Source organism: Labeo rohita, chromosome 23 (genome assembly GCF_022985175.1).
Source record: "Labeo rohita strain BAU-BD-2019 chromosome 23, IGBB_LRoh.1.0, whole genome shotgun sequence".
Taxonomy (NCBI): domain Eukaryota; kingdom Metazoa; phylum Chordata; class Actinopteri; order Cypriniformes; family Cyprinidae; genus Labeo; species Labeo rohita.
The window spans coordinates 3,370,286-3,394,014 of record NC_066891.1 but is presented as its reverse complement, the minus strand read 5'-3'; the positions used below and the strand labels follow the sequence as shown (position 1 = coordinate 3,394,014).

Here is a 23,729-nt window from a genome sequence, read left to right as displayed (position 1 = left end):
GAGTTTCCTAAAGCGCCAAGCTGAACATCAGCAGCATGTCAGTCATACTTAAAGGAACAGTCATTCCAAAAAAGGAAATTTGCTGAAAATGTCCTCACCTTTATGCTATCCAAGATGTGGACGAACTCTCAGTACTCTCATTCTGACGGCACCCATTCACTGCAATGGATCTTTTAGTGAGCATTTCTCCAAATCTGATGAAGAAACACACTTATCTACATCTTAGATGGCCTGAGGATGAGGACATTTTGTGCTTTGATGTTTTTTCAGCTGTTCAGACTCTGATTCTGACGGCACCCATTCACTGCAATGGATCCATCAGTGAGCAAGTGATGTAATGCTACATTTCTCCAAATCTGATGAAGAAACAAACTCATCTACATCTTCGATGGCCTGAGGATGAGGAAATTTTGGCTTGTAAACAGTGTTTAATATGTGCATATTTCTCTCCTGATTCAGATAAGATGACTTTTTAACTGGAAGATGTTTTATTATGGATTATGGACTTGCATTTTAGGCAAAAGTAATGGGTTGAAGTTAAAAACATCATTTTTATGGATTTGTTTCTTTTTGATAGTTTATTGTGTTGTTTTATTTAGCTGTTCAGACTCTGATTCTCGCGGCACCCATTCACTGCAGAGGAGTGAGCATATTATGTAATGCTACATTTCTGAAAATCTGATGAAGCAACAAACTCATCTACATCTTGGATGCCCTGAGGATGAGGAAATTTTAGCTTTTAAAAAGTGCTTAAGCTGTGCATATTTCTCTCCTGATTCAGATAAAATGACTTTTTCACTGGAAGAAGCATTATTATGGATTATGGACTCGAATTTAAGCCAAAAGTAATGATTTGACAATAAAATCGTCATAATTATGGATTTGTTTCTTACTGATGATTTATTGTGATGTTTTTAATCAGCTGTTCGGATTTTTATTCCGACGGCACCCATTCACCACAGTGGATCCATTGGTGAGAAAGTGATGCAATACTTCATTTTTCCAAACCTAATGAAGGAACAAACTCATCTACATTTTGGATGGCCTGACGATGAGGAAATTTTGGCTTGTAAACAGTGCTTAATCTGTGCATATTTCTCTCCTAATTCAGATAAAATGACTTTTTCACTGGAAGAAGCATTATTATGGATTATGGACACTTTATGTTACGTTATGCCAAAAGTAGCGGCTTGAAGTTAGAAACATTATAATTATGGATTTGTTTCTTATTGATGGTTTATTGTGATCAGCTGTTTAGACTCTGATTCTGACGGCACCCATTCACTCCGTTGGTGAGCAAGTGATTTAATGCTACATTTCTCCAAATCAGATGAAGAAACAAACTCATCTACATCTTTCCCCTAAAAACCAGCCACCATCTATGTACACAATAACCAAGAAAAATAGCCTCATGCAATGTTCTCCAGCAAACCAGTTCAATCCATTAACACAAGCCAGTTTTATTCCCCACATGAAGCTGCAGTCATTTCTTTGAGCCATGCTGTACATTAAGGGCGCGTGTCGCTCTGAACGCATGCTGAATGTTCCCTTCACGCTCCACACGTCAAAACCCTTTGAGCTAAAGCAACTTCTGTTCCAACTTCCCCCCGACTGAACTCCAACAAACCTACAGCTTTATCTTTAGAAGAAGTAATTATGCGACACAAAATATGTCACCATCTTGCCTTCGCTTTCACGCTGCGTACAATATTAGCAAGATTTAAGTCGTACTTAGTTTCACCAGCCGTTCAACCAACTTTAATGGTGGACGATTATTTATTAGTCACAGCAGGGCAGCAGATTTAGATTTTAAAGGAATAGTTAGCGATTTTACACATTGCTTTTTAATGAAATAGTGGATAGTGGAGTTCTTTCATCTCAACTATTAATTGCTTTTATTTCCAACATAATTGTGTTTTTATTCACTTCTTTGAAGAATAAATAAAACACCGCCAGCGGATGGCGAATCCACGGGTTGACTTTGAACCCTGGAGGAAAAGAAAAGTGTAACGGCTTAATCTCAGGATACAGTGCAGGGCATGAAGCTTCTCCGTCAAATTCCTTTTTAAATCCCAGGCCACGACCAACCGTCAGCGGAGAGAGAATTAAAGCTAAATGAGCTTTTTCCCCATTTTAATTACTCAGGAAATCAGTACAAAAGCCTTCCGGCTCTCTGAACCGGGATTAAATGCAGTGGTATTGAGGAGAACGCTGATTATGCACTGCGGCTTTTCTCTTAGCCGTTCCTCGATTTCTAGATCCATTATCTTACTGTACTAACACTAAAGTGGCCCATATATCTTTCTTAAGCAAAGCATTAGCATAAGTCTATTGATAGTGACCGATGGACCTGCGATCTGTGAATACACCAGCCTGACACTCATGCTAATGTGTCACGATTTCAGATTTAGCCTTTTGAAAAAGGCATTAATGAGATATTGAAGACATAAATCATGGGTGAGCGTTCCTTTAAAGTCAAGGTGAAATCAAAATGGACCTCAACAACCATTATTATTTATGCACTGGTCAAATTTTGTGCTCTTTTGCTTCCATAACATGCCGTATTTCAGATTTGTGGGAACAAAATAACCTAAATACACATTTAAGCATTTATTTTATTATATTTTATCTATTTGCGCATATATTTCAATTACTTTAAAGAGTTTTTTCTCCACTTCAGCAACACTTACACCAGATTTAGCAGTTTTATCCCTCTCTATATTCTGAGAGTTTTTTACTGTGGGGTTTGTTCATATATTATTCATGCTGATTTATATAACATTTTATTCCTAAAAACATGGTGAAAATGTGTTTGGTAACACGTATTATAAAGGTATTCATAATGTACATGGAAATGCATTATATCTTTTCATAAATAATTGTAACCAAAGTTAAAATGCATTGAATTATTTGAAGGGTTGTTTGACATACGTTTTAATGCATTGCACTTTCTAAATGAATAAGTAAGTATTCTAAAGTATTATAACTGCGGTTACAATTATTCATGAGACAATGCATTTTACGCTGCATTAAAAGGCATAATTAATGCATTAAACCTACTTTTACAATGCATTATACATAAAGCCATGAATATTTCCATGGCTGCAAAAAAGTTAAAAAACTTTTAACTAATATGTGACTGGGGACCACAAAACCAGTCATAAGGGTCAATTTTTTAAATAATGTAAATAATACAATGCGACATTGTTATAAATGTAAATGCACAACATTTGTGTGACAATAGCTCAGCTTTTCGAAACACAGTAACTTTTCCCAAAATTGTATTGCTTTTTCTGTAATTTGCACTTTTATAAACTGGTGTTTCTCTCATATATGTGACCCTACACCACAAAACCAGTCATAAGGGTCCAGTTTTATTTATACATTACACATTTATACATAATATATATGGATGTATGGTTTGTTAGGATATGACAATATTTGGCCGAAAATCTGGAATCTGAGGGTGCAAAAAAAAAAAAATCTAAATATTGAGAAAACCACCTTTAAAGTTCAAATGAAGTTCTTAGCAATGCATATTACTAATCAAAAATTTAATTTTGATATATTTATGGTAGGAAATGTACAAAATATCTTCATGGAACATGATCTTTATTTAATATCCTTATGATTTTTGGCATAAAAGAAAAATCGATCATTTTGACCCATTCAACGTATTTGTGGTGTTTGCTACAAATATACCCCTGCTACTTAAGACTGGTTTTGTGGTCCAGGGTCACATATGTCAACAAAATGAAACAAAAAAATGTGAGACTGGCTTTATCCAGTGTCATAGAGGAAGTATGTTGATGTTTGTTAAAATGTTCACCTGTAGTGTCTTGCTTTAATGCTTATGGTCTTATTGCATGATTTTCATGAAAACCAACCGGTTTTATAAGGACTGAAATTGTCTTCATTAAAATGTCAAATAGCTATTAATATAAGTAATATCCAAATAGCTATATAATCATTGTTTTAGGTAATGCAGACTTTTTGCATTCTTTCCGCAAGTTAATGCATTGATTTAAAGTAGGGTTAATACAATAAAGGCAACAAAACAACAATAATGCTAAATAATGAAAAAACTAAAAAAAGCTGCATTAGCATTGGGACAGGACCTTCTGCCTCCAACTTCCAGTCAAAAAGCCTCCTCAAAAGTGTGTGCTGTTGTTTCAGATCACCCATAATCCACTGCAAACTCACATTTGGCTCTGATATGAAACACACACTATGATCCACACAATTCCTGAAGGAAAAAGTCAAGCCCCTGTCCTCATTCTTATATCATTAAGTAATGTATTTTATGTGCTGCAAATGCCATTTCATGTTGACTTTGAGTAGCAGACCTGTCTTTGAGCTGTTATTTCGTTTTTAATAACTGGCAAATCATAAGGGGTTTGATTTATCAAACGTGTGTTTGTGTGTTGCATTAAATGACGGCGAATGAATATTTCATGAGTCCATCGCTGTAGAAAGGCTCGCCTGAGGTTTTCATCAAAGGTAATGTATGAGAGGTCAAAGGTGAAGGCGGAGGACAGCTTGTGAGGTCAGAGAGAGTGAAGTGGTTATGGCATGACTGCAAACCATTTACCTTGTCAAATGATTTCAAGGCCACTAGCCAGCACTTGATAATAGACTGATACAGCATCTTGACGTTCTGCAAAAACACCCTAGCAACTGCACAGCAATGTATTACACACTAGATATAAAATCTGCACAAGTACATAGCAAAACCCTGCCAACCACTTAAGCATTATGCTTAACAAAAACTAAAATTTTAAAACAAAAATAACGTGGTGAATAAAAAAAGATAAAACAATTTTGCCTTGACAACTAAAATGAAATAAATAATAATATAAAATAAATACAAATTTAAAATAAACTATAATATATATATATATATATATATATATATATATACAGGGGTTGGACAATAAAACTGAAACACCTGTTTTTTTAAAAACAATTAGTACGTTGTTGAGCCTTTTTGTGCCCAATGCAGCATCATTTCATCCTGGGAATGACAAATATAAGTCCTGCACAGTAGCCAGAAGGATTTTAAGCTATTCCCCTCTTGCAAAAAAAAAAAAAAAAAAAAAAAGTGGCCAGGTCACTACGTGATGCTGGCGTAGGAAAACTTTTCCTAACTCGCTCTTCCAAAACATCCCTCAATAATATTCAGATCTGGTGACTGTGCAGGCCATGGGAGATGTTCATCTTCACTTTCATGTTCATCAAACCACTCTGTCACCAGCCTTGTTGTGTGTATTGGTGCATTATCATCCTGATACAAGGCACTACTTTCAGGGTACAATGTTTGATCCATTGGGTGCACATAGTCAACCTTCACTCTCTGCTCTTACTGGTGCAGTGTGCAATCAGTGAAGATTGGCCACCAGGCTGTGCAAACATATCCATGAAACCTCCAACACTATATTGGCCAGTGTTTCAGTTTCATTGTCCAACCCCTGTATATATATATATATATATATATATATATGTATATACAAAAACTTACTGTTAAAAAAGAAAATATAAACTGAAAATAAATATTAAGTAAACTTAGTCAAGTATTATTATTGCATTTAATTTGAATATAGGTCCTATGAGTATTTTTGCTAAATTATTGTAATAAATTATATTGTATAATATAATTAATGTCATAAAACTAAAAAAGCATTTGTACAGACATTCAGATGGATCTTTGAACTGGTTCATTGAAATGAATCACTTGAATGAACTGATTCAGAGTGAATCAATTTCTATATGTGACCCTGGACCACAAAACCATTTGTAAGTATCACGGGTATATTTGTAGCAACAGCCATTGTATAGGTCAAAATTATCATCAAAATTTTATTTTATGAAAAAAAAATAATTAGGATATTAAGTAAAGATCATGTTCCATGAAGATATTTTGTAAATTTCCTACCGTAAATATATCAAAACTTAATTTTTGATTAGTAATATGCATTGCCAAGAACTTCATTTGGGCAACTTTAAAGGCGATTTTCTCAATATTTAGATTTTTTTGCACAATCAGATTGCAGATTTTCAAATAGTTGTATCTTAGCCAAATATTGTCCTATCCTAACAAATCATACAGCTTTCAGATAACGCATAAAGCTCAATTTAAAAAAAAAATACCCTTATGGGTGACAAAAAAAGCATTAAAATATTGGGAAAAGTTACTGTGTTAGCTATTGTCACACAAATGTTGTGCTTTTACATTTATAGCAATGCTGCATTACATTATAACCAAAAGGTGCCATAATGTACAAACTGTCAATCAATAATGATAAAGCACAGACAAAATCATACAGTGTGCACTAGGTTTCAGTCGGTCATGCTCATTTCTAAACACTTCACTAAAAAAAAAAATTAATTAAGGCTTCTTTTTTGATTATACTGTACATACACAACACCCAAATCTGTTCAAATGTCTTCTGTGTGTAAACAGAATGAGATCTGCAGCCAGCACAGATTCATTACACAAACTTATAAAAAGACCCAGTAATTATTTCCTCTCCGTGATCCTATATGAACTGCTTTTGAAATAGTATCGCATGACGATTCCTCCTGCGTTAATATAGCCTTTACATTGTGCTACTGACTAGCATTCTTCTAACCTAGCAGGATCCTTCATTGTGCTCTTTATCTCACGGCACTGTTCCTTCTAGGACAATGAGACACAAAGAACGCTGTTAAATCCCAGATTGCCTTTTTATAGCATAGTCTGTTGGATTCTCCCAAACGTTTAGCTCTTTGGCGCTGCCAGGCATGAATTTACTCGTGTTAAACTGCATCCACGGCACATTCTGACTGTATGCACCAACAGCGAGCCTCTATCTGACGAATGGATGCATTTAAATGTAAATATTAGCGGAAGAAGCACTTCGCAGAGGGATTTAAGCGCTTGAATTTCATCTGAGCAGTGCTGGCGACATTTCGACACGACTGTTCAAGCAAACCAAAGGCCCAGCTGCTGTTCTTTCTGCTCCATGCTCTGCTTTTTAGAGCTTGTCTGTCTAGGAAGCAGAAATTTTCCGATTAGAATATGTAGCACACTACTGTATCTCTATATTCAATGCCGAATGGACAAGGAAGCTTAACATTTCTGCTCTATGCATGCTAGTATGCAGAATTTCTGTATGCATAGAATGGCTCAACTTCACCTTCAATTTCAGTTGAGACTAATGAACTGGAAGTCATTTCAGTCTCAATCTCTCTTTGACTCATTATGTGAACAGACCACTGTGGTCTGTAATATCTGAAGAGAGCCATCCATTTGTATTCCCATTTATGGCAAATGCATTCTCCTGAAGTACACAGCATGCCCAGCTAACAGAAATGCATTCCAAGAACGTTTTGCTAACATTCACATTAAGTTATGAAAGCATTATTTCTGAATGTTCTCTGAACATTTTCCTATGAACATTACAGAAACATATTTTCCTGTATATGCATATGTTAATGGAACATTCCATTTTAGAATTTTGCAAACATTACGGGAATGTTACTTTTGAATGTTCTCGGAACACTCTAAAACATTTAAAAAACTGAAGATGAACACCCAGGAGAAAAAAAAACGTTCTATGAATGTTTTGAGAACATTATTAAAGAAAACTTGGAACAAACATTCTATTGCAGTTACTGGAAGAACATTTGTTTTTGAGACAACCTTGCCAAATCATTTTGAAAACATTCCCTGTTAGTGCATACTGAATGTTCAGTTTAAAATAAGAAAATATTGAAAATAAAAGTGCATTTAACACTTTTAAGAGTCCTCCAAATGCTGGTAAATCATCTACTATAATATGATGAAGGAATTAGCAATTTATAAGCAAAGAAATATACTTCGAATACACCCCTACTTGGCAAACAATGTTTATTGTCCAATAATGGTGTAATTCCAACATGTTATGGCATCTGACTGCCAAATGCTACAACACTTTAACATACCAAACAAATAACTTAATGCCAAAATTAGGGCTGTCAAACGATTAATCGCAATTAATCGCACACAAAATAAAAGTTTGATTTTGCCTAATATATTTGTGTGTACTGTGTGTAATTATTCTGTATATATAAATACAAACACATTCATGAATACATTTAAGAAATAATATTTAAGTATATGCATTTATTATAATTTTTATATCATTTAAATCATATATAAATACAAATATTGTGTACATAAATAACACAGTTCTCTGTATATATATATACACATTAATTTGTGTGTATTTATATATACATAATTACACACAGCACACGCACACATATGTTAGGCAAACTCAAACTTTTATTTTGTATGCGGTTAATGGTTTGACAGCCCTAGCCACAATACGTATTTTTATAGCCCAACTCAGACGTTCTCCATCACCCTCATTCCCTCAACAAAAACCCAATAAGATTTTTCCACTGGCTTTTGGGTTATTGCAGAAATAAGCTCTGTGATCAACAAAAGTTCATAATCTTACACATTTTGTTCATTATTAATATTCAACACAACTGAAAACTAAATACAACTGCCAGAAGTAATAAGCTAAATAAACAAACCACCATTAATCTTCAGTTCAGACTCCTTCAGTCTTAATTTAAAACACATTTTCTCTGAAAGTTTGAGTTATAATAGTTCGCAAGAGCGCAATTATAAACAAATATTTAAAAGCGACTAAAAGTGAGTAGTTTGACCTGTTCAGCATGATGACGTTTAATGTCCCCAACTACCTCTGAAGTCCCATTTAGACACTTTTTTTGAGACAACTAAAAGCTTTGAAACAATAAAAAAAGTCACAAAAGTATTACTGATGCATTTTATGTAATAGAATAAAATATCTTGAGCTTGTGCTCATCACACACCTTATTTCAGGTATTTAACCAACTCACTGACTTAAAGGAGAAGTTCACTTCCAGAACAAAAATCACAGATAATTTACTCACCCCCTTGTCATCCAAGATGTTCATGTCTTTCTTTCTTCAGTCGATAAGAAATTATGTTCCCTGAGGAAAACATTTCAGGAACTCTCTCCATATAGTGGACTTCAATGGTGCTCCCAAGTTTGAACTTCTAAAATGCAGTTAAAATGCAGCTTCACATGGCTCTAAATCGATCCCAGCTGAGGAAGAAGGGTCTCATCTACCGAAACGATCGGTGATTGACAATTTCTATACTTGTTAACCTCAAATGCTTGTCTTGTCTATGTCTGTGTGAACTCTGTTTCAATACAGTTAGGGTATGTCGAAAAACTATGATCTTGTTTTCTTCCCCAACTTCAAAATCGTTCTACATCGCTGCAGAAGTACCGACCCAGTGTTTACAAAGTGAACATGCAAAAAAAATCGAACGCCCTTTATTAGAAAATAAGACAGGAGTTTTTCAACATACCCTAACGGATTACACAGACTATGCATGTGCATCACAAAGACGAGACAAGATGAGCGTTTGAGGTTAAAAAGTAAATAAATTGTGACTTTGTTTTGAAAATGACAGATTGTTTCGCTAGATAAGACCCTTCTTCCTCGGCTGGGATCATTTAGAGCCATTTGAAGCTGCGTTTAAACTGCATTTTGGAAGTTCAAACTTGGGGGCACCATTGAAGTCCACTATATGGAGATGATTCCTGAAATGTTTTCCTCAAGAAAGACATGAACATCTTGGATGACAAGATGGTGAGTAAATTATCTGTAAATTTTTGTTCTGGAAGTGAACTTCTCCTTTAAGGTCAATAGAACCAGAAGTGCTAAAAATGCTAACTTGTTTCTGGGTTTTGGCCAAAAAGCATTGTGATCCCTGCAGCACTCTATTCGGTGCATATATTAAGTATTAAGTTGGCACTGCATTCTGAACTTCGCTATTCTCATATCTCAACTGAACTTTGGAAGTTTGCATGTTTTAGTGCAGCTAATGCAGCAGGGCCAAACAAATGAGCTTTAACTTTAGCCCTGCTGGTGCACGCGTCTACGTAATGCGATAAGGGCCCTTCCAGGGGGCCGACATTCAAAGAAACATTCGTCATCTTTATCGCTGAAGGCGCAATTACACAATTAGGAACACCCCAACAGACTGCTGCCGTTTTCAACTGTGCAGTAGTAAATAGAACAAACATCTGGTATTACCGCACTCCGCATCGCTTCTGCTCGGAAACTAATTAATTACCCGGGGAAACGGCGTCATTAGTAGCTGCGGGGAGACAAAACGTTCCCTAAGGTGGGCGCGTCTTTTTTTACATGCAAATGCGTTGTTGAACGTGCTCTGTCGCCGTCTGATTGGACAAGTTCATGGGTACGGGTCACTTACAGGAAGTTATCGCGTGGAGCCTTCTGTCTGGAAAGGAACACAGGGACGGCGAACGCTGTCAAACGTGACAAACACGGGAGAAATGCAAATCTCATATTGTAAATGCGCCACCGGCTCCCTTCATTTCTCTGATGGATTCAATTAAACTTCAACAATCTGCTCTCCATTTGTCTCTCCTCATGCTCTGTCCTTATCTCCCTCTCTGTCGCTCTTTCTCATTTTGCGAGACACTAAAATAATGAGGAAGTTGAATTAGAACACGAACGGTGACGTGGGACTGCGGCTCTGTGAATGGAAACGGCCGCTAATCTCCGCCAGCTTTAACACAAGCTGCTCCGAGAGGAACATCAGGTGGATCGTCGCGCGAAAATGATAGTAAATTAAGTGCCGTGTCTGTCAAATGGTTTAAAGCGCCCGTGCCGCGCAAAACGCTCTTATTACTCGACGAGCTACAAGAGTGATGGCTTATTTTAGACGAGGACAGTCCGTGCTTAAGAGAAGCAACGTGAGATATCAGAGCTGACAGAAAATGTCCTAAAGCACAAGAGCTTTACAACGGGCAGTGATCATGGAGACAAATAGTCCAGAAATATGACGAAAACTTGAGTGAACTGACCTGAGATCAAAGCCGCAGAGGTCTACAGTACCTGGAGAAAGCTAAACGTCAGCATTTTCAGTGCATCTGGCCCAGGATCCAAGTACGAAATTGAAATTTGCCATCCCATAACCCCATTTTTCTGGAAAATAAGTTGAGTTAAAAATGAGAGTTAAAATTCATTATCGAGCAAATGAAACAGCGATACATTAAGTCTAATCTGTGTCCTTTTTACACTCAAAAAAATGCTGGGTTATTATTTTTTTTTAACCATGTGCTGGATAGTTATTTTTTAACCCAAATGCTGGGTTCAGCCTGTTGGGTCATTTTATTTGGTTGTTTTTAATATTTTTACTCATGTGCTAGGTAGTTTTTCTGCACTCAAGAAAATATTAGGTTATTTTTTTTTTTTAACCCAAATGCTGGGTTCAGCTTGCTGGGTCATTTTATTGGGTAATTTTTGATAGTTTTTTACCCATGTGCTGGATAGTATTTCTGTAACTAAGCTGGTGGGTCATTTAATTGGGTTGTTTTTAATATTTTTACCCAGGTGCTGGGTAGTTCTTCTGCACTCTAAAAAAGGCTGGGTTACTTTTTAACACAAATGCTGGGTTTAGACTGTTGAGTCATTTTATTGGGTTGTTTTTTAATATGTTTACCCAGGTGCTGGGTAGTTTTTCTGCACTCTAAAAAAGGCTGGGTTATTTTTTAACCCAAATGCTGGGTTTAGACTGTTGAGTCATTTTATTGAGTTGTTTTATTTTATTATGTTTACCCAGGTGCTGGGTAGTTTTTCTGTAACTGAGTTGCTGGGTCATTTTTAACGCTGGCTTATTTTTTTCTACCCAACTGCTGGGTTAAGCCTGTCTCTGACAAACAACCCAACAGCTGAATTTCAAAGCACTGGCTTTTTGAGTCCTCTACAGGACTCTTTCAGCTACGAGTGAAACGCAAGGCCGCAGTCTAAAATTTGCAATTACCTCGGTGCACAGCAGTCCTTTCCCGGCTCAGATTTCAGCAACACACCAGCATAAGAATCAGCGCTATTCCGGTAAAAAGTGATTACAGAGAACAGTTGAATAATAATAAATACTTCTTTTGATTAATGCTGTTGCCTCTATAATTCTATGTGCGATTTTTAATTTCCAGTCTATTTTAAGCCAGCAATATAATAATTTTCTAAGAATAGTTAACTACCCAGCATGTTGGGAAAAAACATTTAACCCAACCAGCCGGGTCAAAATAACCCAGCATGTATTTTGTCCAATATTTGCCCAGCACTGGGTTGCCAATTAACCCAAGCTGGGTTGCTTTTACCCCAGCATTTTTTAAAGTGTATTATTAACCCATTGAGAAGTACAATCCAATACAATATGCTTCTAAATTCCACCACATTTAAATATGGTATGCAACAAAACTGGCCATGAACGAATCAGTCAAGTAATCCAGAAGGTTATATCCACTTTTTTCTTCATAAGTAAGCTTATGGGTGAGATTTCTGGTTCATTAGCCACTATAGGGAAATTACTAAGAATAACAAAGTGTAGTAAACGGTAAAACTGTTTGCACTACAAACCAGTGTGTTCATAACGAAGATAATACATTAAAATAATATGGTAAGATACACCAGTTTGCAATATCAAGCAAAACGATTATAAAAATAGCTAGATGTGAATGATACCGGAAACCAGACCCAATAAATTTACAAATGTTTGCTCTTAAGGGAAAAATAAGGTGGATTAGCATCACCCTGGTTCCCTCAACAAAAACCTAATATGATTTTCAATGGCTTTTGGATTATTGCAGAAAATAAGCTCTGTGACCAACAAAAGTTGTGATTCTTACACTCTTTTTTCATGATAATCTTCACAAATAAACACAACTTTGAAGTCTAAATACAAGTAAAAAGCTAAACGCAGATTGTAACTGAACTGCACCATGGTCACAACTTCAACATCACTATAACTAATATTTAGACAACACTTTCAGTCTTTATTTAAAAACATTGTCCCTGAAAGTTTAAAATATAATAGTTAACAAAAGTGCAATTATGAACACAATGAGGGTGTGAAAGCAACTAGTTAGTAGATGGGTTTATCTGTTCAGTGTGATGACGTTTAATGTCCCTGACAACCTCTGTAGTCCCATTTAGACCCTTGTTAGCAACTGTAGTTTTCAATATAAGTAAAAGGTTATTTTAAGAAAATCACAACTGATGTATTACTTTTGTATTTTATGTTGTAGAAATAAAACGTGAAAATTTCTTGAGCTTGTGTTTAGGGCGATGAAACCAGAAGTGCTAAAACACAAACTTGTTTCTGTGTTTTGGCTTACAAAAATACATGCATCCCTGCAGCACTCTCTATACAAGTTGCTAATATTCTGGAAAATACAGGCTAATACAACAATACCTGTCATGGACCAATCAGAATACAGTATATCTAGTGAACGGGACAGCAGATCCGACACATCCAATCTGTAAATAAACATTCATGCACGACTCTACAAAGACTTGCGTCCTCTCACAGATCTCTTTACTCTTCATCTTGAACCGCTTTACTGTAAAAGTGTTTGTTAGATAGGAAATATAACTGTCATTTTCTCTACAAAAGCCCCCTGGTGTAGAAGTGGCCTCTCTAAAAATACATCCACACTCAAGGACAACAAATACACATTACGGCGGTAAAGAGCTGCTTTCAGTCACCTTTATGAGCCTTTTATGGGCTCAAGATTCAGAAATAGCCATGTGTCAGCTGTACAAGATCAAAAAATCTGCAGATTTTTAGCAGTATGTCTTTTATGCACTCAAAATTACATTTGTGCACTAAATAAAGTTTATTTCCAAAGACATAAACTTGAATGTGGATATATATTTAGTCAAATATATAATTTAGCTATTGTAGATCAAATATTCATTCTTTAATAAGCATGCTTAGCACCCAAGGGTTTCTGTTATGATTAAAATAACTTTGCATATATTGAGTTAAGTGTGAATAGCCTGTGGAGAAATGTTTTAAAACAAGCACGAATGTGAAAGCAATTGCTCGAAGGCTGCTTGGCTATTAATGTACTACTATGCCAATGGTTATTGTAGCATTTTCACTTCTAATAGTTTTTGTTTGTGTCTCTACAAAGGTTACAAACAGACATTTTGCCCGAGTCTTCTTGCCACCTTCGGTAAATCTTCCAATTAGCCCCATCGGTTTCTGGTCTTGGCATGATGTCACTTTGAGTATTGAGATGATGGTCCAAATAGACTAGCTGTACAAATGGAGCATGTTTATCAAACTACGTCTAGCCTAGCGTAACCTGACTTTGGACCATCAGCAACGGCCAACAACTGCCCACAAAAATCACACAGAAAACAATCAGCCACTCTTTGTTTCACATTAGCGCTTGTGACTTTCTGTTTTTAAATAAATGTTATTTTAAATATTTTAACTACATATTATAACATAAATATTAGAAATTTAGGGCTATCAAATGATTTATCGTGATTAATTGCACACAAAATTAAAGTTTGAGTTTGCCTAATATGTCTGTGTACTGTGTGTAATTACTATGTATATGTAAATACAAACACATTCATGTATATATTTAAGAATACATTTTATATAATTTATATTATACATATATAAAAATATGTTGTGCAAAAATAAAATTTCTCTTAAATATATACACTGTAAAAAAAAAAAAATTGAGTCAACTTAAAATAATATGTTATTTTGCTGCCTTAAAATTTTAAGTTAAGTTAACTCAAATAAGTTTAGTCAACTTGAAATGTTAAGTTGTACTAAGTGACAACTTAGATATTTGAGTTGACTTAAAACATTTGGTTTGTTAAACTTAAAAGCTGGGTAAGTTACCCAGCTGCCTTAAAATTTTAAGTTGAAACAACTCAAATAACTTTTCAAATTGACTAAACTGAGTTGACTGAACTTAAAATTTTAAGGCAGCCGGGTAACAAATTATTTTAAGTTGACTCAACAGATTCTTTTTTTTTTACAGTGTACATGAATGTGTTCGAATTTATATATACATAATTACACACGGTACACACACACATATTAGGCAACCTCACACTTTTTATTTTGTATGCGATTAATCGCGATAAATCATTTGACAGACCTAGCAATTATATAATTATATAAATTACATAAAATAAATATTATATATGTAATTTGATGTACACAAAGTTTTATTGTACACAAAATGGAAAGCCTGTAATTGGATTAAATTTTAATTTATTCTAATTAACCTAATTACTACTACTAGTAGTAGTAGTATTTTATGATTATTACATTTTACATTAATTTGAGTATATTTATAAAACAGGTCATATTTATTTAAATAAACATATAATATTTTTATATGTTTTTATATTATTTTTATAAATATATATATTTTTTTATAATTCAATTATAATTAATAATTATATATAAATTCTAATTAAATTATAAGTAATAATTACTTATATACATACATATTTATAATTTATATAATTACTTTTTGTATATTTACTTTTACACACACACACACATACATATATATATATATATATATATATATATATACTGGAGACCCACAAACCCCCACCAGAGCGCCAGCCGACACAAAAGACCCTCTGTTACTCCACCATTTCACGCTCCATTTATGTGATGTAAATAATCAATCACTCCTGACACTTATGAGGTCATTCATTTCACCTGATAATCACAGCAGCAACATACAACATCCTCAGTGAAGCCTGTTTACAGCTGTGTTCATCTCAGGTCCACTGAGAGCGGTAAACAAAGAACATGTGTCGCATGTGGCTATTGTCATGATAATAAACTATTCAATATGAGGTTATGATGTCATAACGCTGGGTCTATCTGATTGGACAGCAGACTGATGCTTCTTTGCTCATCAACAGAGCTGTGACTGTGAGAGCATACAAGCTTTATTGAATGCTATATTTGCATGCTAAACAACAACAATAAAGCTTCATTAAAAACACATCACCTTATGTAGATGCTTTGTTAAGCCAAAAAGCCACTCGAGAAGAAAAAGCTAATAACGTTGAGGCTTATTGCTTCAGTTCTCTGCACTGCTGTATATCCGCACAAGACAAACTTTCAGTGTATCTCAGTTGTCTTGCATGTGTCAAAACAACCTCACCTCCAGAGAAACGGATGACGTTATGCATCCAGTTCACACACACTCAGAGCTTCAAACTGCTTTATATGCTAGCATTGATTTTTTTTCCCCCATAGCATCAAATGCAAAGCTAGTTTTCTGCTTTTCTTTATATAATCAGAATGACAATAAGGCCCTAAAATAGTGAACGCTGACACTTCCAGTTATGCAAGTTTGATTTTACACAACAGGATTTGAAAGATCAGCAAGCAACCCACAGTGCAATGCAAGTATGAAGTGCATCCTGTACAGTGAATGGGTGCCGTCAGAACGAGATTCCAAACAGCTGATAAAAACATCACAATAATCCATAAGTAATCCACACCACTCCAGTCCATCAATTAACATATTGTGCAGTGAAATGCTGCATGTTTGTAAGAAACAAATCCATAATTAAGGTGTTCTAACTTTAAACCTTCACTTCAGGCTAAAACAGTGCTTAATCCATCATAACACTTCCTCCAGATGAAAATCTTCTGTTGTCTCTCACATCAAAATCCACCCACATATTTGTTTAGAATTGTTTTGGACATTTGTAATCGATGCAGATTTCTCTCCTGATTCAGACCAGACAACTTTTTTCACTGACTTTTTCACTTAATGATGGATTTGTTTTTTACAAAGATGCAGCTTTTGGCTTCTCAAGATGTTAACTGATGGTGTAATCCAGTGGTGTGGATTACTTGTGGATTATTGTGATGTTTTTATCAGCTGTTTAGACTTGTATTCCTACGGCACCCATTCGCTGCAGAGTACCCATTGGTGAGCAAGTGATGGAATGCTACACTTCTCTACATCTGATAAAGAAGCAAACTAATCTACATCTTGGATGGTCTGAGGGTGAGTACATTTTCATTTTTGGGTGAACTTTTCCTTTAAACAAACAGTAAAATCAATATATTTTTTCAATCTTTAGTAAATCATTGTAACGGTTTTGATGTTCCAAATTGTTCTATCAACCATCACTATCAACTAGATGAAAACCAATTATGTTTTGCTATAGGCAGCAGTAAACTATGATTTTTATGGCCTAATAATGCAGCTACATTCGAACAATGCAATACTGACAGCAATGCCATCTTCTAAAACATTCATTTAACACTGATGTGCTGTTCATTTCAAAGCATTGAATGCAGGGTCCAAAATGAACACTTGCCAAGTGGAAAATACGAGTAAAAACTGGCCTTGGCAAACACATTAAACAGCTACTCGCCAGTTGGCAACATCGTATGAGGCTTAAACTGAACTGTAAGATGATAGTCTGACCTTCCCTGATTCAATCACACAAGCAAACCATCCACTGAAGAAAACATCAGCGACTGATGCAACCCGCACATCTTCTACACAAAGTGGATGGTTTACCACCAAAGCTTTGTCTAGTTCAAATGTAACTTTTTTTTTTTTAAAGAAATTCACATTTTTATTCTTCTAAACTTTAATGTAAAAGAAGCCTGAATAAATATCAAGGTTTCATGTGTCAGCTGTTTTCAACATTGATAATATCAGAAATGTTTCTTGAGCAGCAAATCAGCATATTAGAATGATTTATGAAGGACCATGTGACACTGAAGACTGAAGTAATGATGCTGAAAATTCAGCTTTGATCACAGAAATAAATTACATTTTAAAATATATTCACGTGTAAAACAGCTATTTTAAATTTTAATAATATTTAGCATTTTCACAGTTTTTACTACATTTTTAAAACCAAATATGCAGCTTAAGTGAGAGAATAACTACAACTGACTCCATTGTCAATAGCATAAAAACATATTTTGGAATAGAAACAATGCGCAATAAAGTCATGCTTGTAAAATATATTTATGCTAGTAAATTTCTCCATCCACATGCCACTGGCAGGTGTATAAAAGGTTAATTTTGGTGGCTGATGGCACCGTTTGAGGCACATCCTGCATCACCGCCAAAGGATAAATCCCTGTTGACATCACACGTATAAAGTGTTTCATTAAAAGCGCCTGCTGTCTAATGGCTGTGTGGTGGAGAGACATCGGGTCGTCCGCCTGCGGCTGCGTTTGCTCAGATCAGCCACCACCTTCATCAAAACTGTGCCGATGACCCACCGCGCTTCTGCTAATTGAGACGAACGGCGATGTTTGTTTTAAATGCTGATTTATTCTCACAAGCCCTTCACGGAGCCGAGCGACACCCTCCGCGCGGTCTTTAGATTTGCCACAACACCCAAAAGTGCAATCAATCAAACCCCCCACCGCTACAACGGGCTTTTAATTACGGAAGGTCCCGTCCAACCGCGGCCGCTCACCCCTTCAGGAACCTGCGGAGAGAACCAATCACAGCCGCGCACCACGCCAGCTGGAGCCGCGCCAGTGCGGGACGAAACATCTGGGTGGGGGGGAGAGAAAAGCCCTAAATATGTGTTAAATCAGGCAGCTGTGGGACGCCGGGATCAATCGCTGACTGGTTTTTGCTTACAGTTTAGCGACAAAAGGGAATCTATCAGCTGTCTCTTGAGCTTAAACCAGCAGCGAAAGACACCCTGAAGGCAAGTTAAAGCACAGGTCTGAAATTCTGTTTTAAACGAGTCAAAATTGCTCTGTTTGTCTGTGAGATCCAAAGAATATATAATTATGGCTTAAAGGGTTAGCTCATGCAAAAATTAAAGTTTTGTCATTATTTACTCACCCTAATGTCATTACAAACCTGTAGGCCTATGTTGTTGTTTTGTTCTCTTGGAAAACAAAAGGAGAATTGTTTAACAATCCTTATACAGATTCTTTTTATACAGACTGAAATTTAAGTAAATTTTAAGTGCAAATTGTCATTCAGATACGGAATTTTGCATGTAGACCCTGGAGCTCCACCCCTTTCAGCTCTAAGCTCTTCCACCGCAAAAACTGAAGTTCAAAGACAAAATTCTAAAGATGGCTGCACATTTGTTTTTCTGATGCACAGGGTCTGTACTAAATGAGGTAAGGGTAGAGTGTAAAGTGATATTCTAGCCATTTTAAGGCATTAAGAACTTATTTTAACAGAAAAAAGTTTAAGTATGTCATTGATTATAAACAAATAGACCAATTAGTAGTAGCCCTCACAGTTATGTCACTTGCAGCTGCACAGGTATGCGGGTGGCACAAAAACACTGGTAACAAGTGGAGTGAAACGGGTAAAAAAAACAAACAAACCATTTTTGTGCCTTTTGATGCCAGAATCGGAAAGCAAATAATTTTTATAGAAGTAAAAGTACATTAAAAGTACAGATTATGGATGAAAACTGCTATGATTACTCTTCTTTTAAAGCATAAATTTGATTTAAACAATATGTCTACATAATATATAGATATGCTGTTCGTATGGGACTCACCGTATTAGCCCTACAGTTACAGCATGATGTAACATTTAAACCTATTACTGTTAACATTTTACATAACATTTATTTATTTTACCTCACAATTACATCTCCTAGTTCGGACTTCTAACTCAATTTAACTCAACAATAGTGAGTTTGTGTCTTATCAGAATTGTGGGATTTAATTTCGGAGTTGCGAAAATTAAGTCAGATTTTTTTAAATATAATTTACCTTTTTATTTGTATTATTTTATTCCATGGTTCCACAGGCTGCCACTTGAAAACCGTCATTTTCTGCAACCAGATAAGCTCCGCCCACAAAAAAAACGTCATCACTGTTTGCAAACACTGACTTGGTCTAGAGATGTAACGGTAGTATCAATATCGTGGTATCGCCTTAGCAATACTGTATATTATCGTGGTCGCATGATGATATGAAACAATATAGGTCTTCCGGGAAAAAATGTACATTTTTTAATTATTCTAACATAAAAGGTCTTTAAAGTTATGTTTTGGCCCAGTACACTGTAAAGAAACAATTTGTTGAGTCAACTTAAAATAATTTGTAACCTGGCTGCCTTAAAATTTTAAGTTCACTCAACTCAAAAAAAGTTTATTCAACTTGAAATGTTAAATTATACAAAGCGACAACATAGATATTTGAGTTGAATCAACTCAAATTTAAGTTTAGCAAACACAAATATCTAAGTTGTTACTTAGTACAACTTAACATTTCAAGTTGACTAAACTTATTTTAGTTAATTGAACTTAAAATTTTAAGGCAGCAGGGTAACAAATTATTTTAAGCTGACTCAACAAAGTGTTTTTTTATTTTTTACAGTGTAGGCTATCTGTCAAACGAACTAAAACCAAAAGCACAATATGGCTTAATCGGCTTATCAAGTCTGTTTTCGCTGCGCGTTTCAAAGCGTAGTCCACACCTTTGTTCAGACGATCAGCTCCTCATCCAATGTTTTCTGTGCCTCAGAATGGCTCAGTTCACAGTGAATGCAGTGAACTCGTTTATTGCATGTGCTGTGAGTTTACCGCGCGTTTGGGAACGCAACAGCCACTATGTTTTATTTTCGCACCAAATGATTAAAGCACTTCACCAGATTAGTAGTGAGACGGAGACAGAGTTTTCCTTCAAAATAATAGCTCTACTGCCGTTTCCATCGAAATATAAGCTTAAAAGTGCAGTGTGAACTGCTGACAGCTAGCGTTTAAATGGGTAACGTTACTGCAGTCCAAATTTAAAACATCTCTTTCCAGTGTAGAAATTGGGAGAGAAGAATTGTATTTTCCCTGCTGTAGTGTAAAGCAACAATACTATACCTTTTAAATATTAATTTCTATTTATTTTACAGAGCAAATGTTTTACAATATGGCTATTTCTGTATGGCTATAACAATGATATAAAACTGTTATTAATATTATTTTTTAATTTGTTTGGCTTCTAAAACACCAATGTGAATGTAATTTAGACTGAGACCCCTTTAAAGTTCAGGTACAAGGCAATTCACTGACTTTTTTTTTTTTTTTTGAAGTATTATTTTTTTTTTTAAATATCACAATAAATATCATATCCTGGACTTATATTATCGTATTGTGATATTTTGATATTACATCCCTAAAAAAATGAACCTTATTCAGTTATCCAAGTATCAAAATGGTTAAAATATGATTGTAGAACAAGCAATATTTGGTTAGTTAAAATATAGGATTGAAATAAATTGGATTTATTGATGATAAATATATAAATCTGGTTCTATTTAAAACGCATTCAGTTTATTAGTACTACTAAAGAAATATCACCAGTTTTATTTATGCATGACTGACAAATATGCATCACACAACATTAGTTTATGACAAAACTGTAAAATCCAAATAAATCTGAATGCAATTCAAATACCTCAATTTCAGATTTAGGCCTCAGTATTTTTAAGTGTGTTTAAGATACTTTTATGAATTTTTGGAGCTTAACAGATGTCACTACGGATGGGCATCATGGCATAAAAATCAATCATTCATCTGTTGTCCCCAGATTGCGAGTACTGTAAATAATGACAGTATTTTCATTTTTGGGTGAGCTACCCCTTTAAGTACCTTGACAGGCATATCACGTCATGCACTGAATCTCTGCCTTCTCAAAGGACGTGTTTAGTTTGATACCATGACAACCAAATATCAGTATCTCTTACAGTTACAGTATCAACAAAATAAGTTAATTAACATCTTATGAAAGGAGCTGTCTGTTTACTGTGATACCATGACAACAATCTGTCCTACAGTAACTCCTTAGACAATTAACTTAAAGAGTTAATGATGCGTTTCAGACACACTGCAGACAAATACCGAACACCTACATTCTACAGATAGATATACAAAATAGCTTATTTCCATTCAAGTATAACATTTATATGACTGAAAAACATGGAAACACAAGCCAAGTCATTTTTTAAAGGTCAGTTTACATAAAAACAGCTACTCATATTCCATTTATTTACAATTTACCTATATATGCGACATTTGTATGTTGAAAGTGCACTAATTGTGATGTGAACATGATTACTTAAATGGCATTAAATATAAAAAACAGCCTTATTAAAGATAACGAGGTAATATTATGTCAAAAATCATAATATATTCCCAAAAACTGACAGTTTACTTTGATACGGTGTCAACAAGCATCTCAGCATCTCTTACAGTAACTACACAAGCATTAAAGAGTTAACTATGATGTATTTCAGACAAACTACAGACAAATAAGTTTAGATATTTACAAAAATATATACCTCTAGTGCTGTAATACATGAGATGTGCGCCAGCTGTCATGCATACCAAGTCAATTAATGAAATGAAACAACTTTAACATATAATACAAGAACAATCAGCCTTGTAAAAAAAAATGACATTGAGGATGCCCAACCAAATCTTGCATAAATGCCAACGCTAAAAAGAAAATAAATAAACGCATACTAAATAAATAACTTAAGCACCGAGACTGAATGGAGCTCCAGCTTTGGCCCCTGGCACACAGACAACTGCAAAATGCGTCAGACCCGATGCAGCAGAAATTTACATGCATGTTTGACAGCAGCGGGAAGCGCTTTCCCGAGCATACATGCGTGTGTCATTCATTTTGGCGCATGTTTAGCATGTCAGCGTTGGTGTCAGGTTCACTCACCGCACAGATCGAGTGAAAAATCCGCGTCTATCCGCTCCGTTCTCGTTGGTTTCTCACGGAAGGGCCCCCGGAAAGACTCTCCGCCGTTTCCCTCCGGTAGCTCGGTACATCCTCTGGTGAAGCTGAGCAGAGAATCCGCTACTGTGTGTCCGCTCCGTCCGCCACCGCCGATAATGATGATGACAAACGGCGAGCGCCGGTGAACGAGCGCACATCACATCACTGAATGAGGAAGACGGGTTTCCATGACGAGCGCTGATGATGATGATGCTGCTGCGGGAGAAGGACGCGACCGGATCCCACACCAACCACTGGATGAATGCGAACGTGAAGGTTTGAGTGGGGAGAAGCGCTTCAGTCTCAGTCTACACCACACGGTAAACACGGGGGTGTAGCGATGACTGGACATCCCAGAGGAAAGAAAAAATAGCAACGAGATCTCTTTAACATTTCAATCCATCCTCACAGACAGCAATGAGATTGAATAAAGAGCAATTACAGTCTCCTGCTTCTCTGAATTTTCTTCTAAAAAGATGCAGTGATCTTACATTTCCTCTAAATATGTGTAACAGTGTCTCAAATTGTATTCAGATTGGCATTGTCTTGAAAATCTACATTGAAAAGTCAGATTCTTAAATACAAACTCAAATATTTCTCATCTGATGCACAAATGAGATCTCCTTAACATCTCAATTGAGTGTCCTAGGTAGCAATCAGATACAATTGGAACAGTGTCTTGTTTCTCAAATTTTCTCCTAAAAGACCACAGTGATCTCAAATGTCTTCTGTAGAGATCTCAAGAAAGTCTCAAATTGTGTTAGAGTCTCTCATTTTTTTCACCTAAAAGACCCAAATGATCTCACATTTCTCTAGAGATCTGGGTACTCAGTAGTCTGTGTCCAAATCTGCACTGATAAGTCTCATTCCTCCATACACTCTCACTGTGGTGGTACCTTTACAAAAGGTACACGCTTGTACCAAAAGGGTCCAATTTTAGTATCCTACAGGTACATATTAGTACCTAAAATGTACATATTAGAACCTCATAGGCACAGAAATGTACCTTTTGAAAAGGTACTGACCCAGTGACAGCTTTTGTACCTTTATTTGTATAAACAAATATTTCTCCTCTAAATGTCTC

At 35.6% G+C, this 23,729-nt stretch overlaps 1 protein-coding gene across 3 annotated transcripts in view; it reads right to left on the bottom strand.

Annotated features, from left to right (window-relative positions):
- The window catches only part of dlgap4a (discs, large (Drosophila) homolog-associated protein 4a), a 190,207-nt gene extending 167,215 nt beyond the window's left edge, over positions 1-22,992 (bottom strand). For 2 of the 3 annotated variants that reach the window (XM_051095939.1, XM_051095941.1), the window contains exon 1: positions 22,589-22,992. The gene's annotated coding sequence lies outside the window, so the exon portion shown is untranslated. Of the gene's footprint in view, positions 1-10,919; positions 11,041-22,588 lie in introns of all 3 variants that reach the window. The other variant, XM_051095940.1, reaches the window with a different exon arrangement.
- Positions 22,993-23,729: the final 737 nt, after the last annotated feature.